The sequence below is a fragment of the Octopus bimaculoides genome, chromosome 10 (assembly GCF_001194135.2).
Source record: "Octopus bimaculoides isolate UCB-OBI-ISO-001 chromosome 10, ASM119413v2, whole genome shotgun sequence".
Lineage (NCBI taxonomy): Eukaryota > Metazoa > Mollusca > Cephalopoda > Octopoda > Octopodidae > Octopus > Octopus bimaculoides.
In genome coordinates, this window is record NC_068990.1 from 45,834,529 (window position 1) to 45,836,013 (window position 1,485).

A 1,485-nucleotide genomic window follows, 5' to 3' on the forward strand; every position below is an offset into this window, starting at 1 on the left:
CTATCAGTACCAGATTTAGTCCCATGAAACGTAAGGCATTGATAAATGCATAAAAAAGTATCAGTTGGGGCTTTCTACAATCTCAGCTGTCTCTACAACTAAGCGAGAACAGACCAACAATGAAGCCTTTATGTGATCATTCAACATGCTAGAAATAACTGCCAGATTTCCTTTAAACCACACCCTACCATCCTGAAGCATACAAAAATCACCAAAGAATTATAAAAAACGTCTAGTTTCGTTTGGCTATTGTGAAATATATGACAGAATGGAGAACAGACAGAAATTTAATGTGAATTTAATATGAGAATAATTTTCCCAGTTCCCAGATAAACTTTTAAATGAACGAGGCTGGGGAAGATGGAAAAAATATTGTGCATTGCTATCATTATTTGGTTTCTAACACTACAACAATGTCCACACATTTTGGAGATTATACAAAGGCGAAACATGTCGCCCCCTCAAAATAAGGGTAGAAGAACATCGCAAAGCTGTGACACGAGGAGATATTGATAAATCGTTAAACGATGATGATGATGATGATCAACATCATCATCATCATCGTTGTTTAACGTCCGCTTTCCATGCTAGCATGGGTTGGATGATTTGACTGAGGACTGGTGAACCAGGTGGCTACACCAGGCTCCAATCTGATTTGGCAGAGTTTTTACAGTTGGATGCCCTTCCTAATGCCAACCACTCCGAGAGTGTAGTGGGTGCATTTACGTGCCACCAGCACAAAGGCCAGTCAGGTGGTACTGGCAATGGCCACGCTCGAAATGGTGTATTTTACGTGATACACACACATCTGATGGGCTTCTTTCAGTTTCTGTCAACCAAATCCACTCACAAGGCTTTGGCAGGCCTGAGGCTATAGTAGAAGACACTAACCCAAGGTGCCTGACAATGGGACTGAACCTGGAATCATGTGGTTTAGGAAGAAAGCTTTTTACCACAAAGCCACTCCTATGCCTATTGAAAATAAGTCATATTCATTTACAACAATCGTGTAATGCTACAAACACTCTCTCATTCTCTCTCTCTCACACACACACACACACACACTTCTTTTAGTTTCCATTTACAAATTCATTCACAAGGCTTTGGTTGTCCTGGGGTTATAATAGAAGACACTTGCCTAAGGTGCATGAAACTAGACTGCTATCAGTACCAGATTTAATCCCATGAAACGTAAGGCATTGATAAATGCATAAAAAAGTATCAGTTGGGGCTTTCTACAATCTCAGCTGTCTCTACAACTAAGCGAGAATAGACCAACAATGAAGCTTTTATGTGATCATTCAACATGCTAGAAATAACTGCCAGATTTCCTTTAAACCACACCCTACCATCCTGAAGCATACAAAGATCACCAAAGAATTATAAAAAACACTAGTTTCGTTTGGCTATTGTGAAATATATGACAGAATGGAGAACAGACAGAAATTTAATGTGGATTTAATATGAGAATAATTTTCCCAGTTC

At 39.3% G+C, this 1,485-nt stretch overlaps 1 protein-coding gene across 1 annotated transcript in view; it reads right to left on the minus strand.

The window, feature by feature from the left end:
• LOC106874129 (serine/threonine-protein kinase PLK1) overlaps positions 1-1,485 on the minus strand; it is a 154,977-nt gene that overhangs the window by 8,719 nt on the left and 144,773 nt on the right. The window lies entirely within an intron of this gene.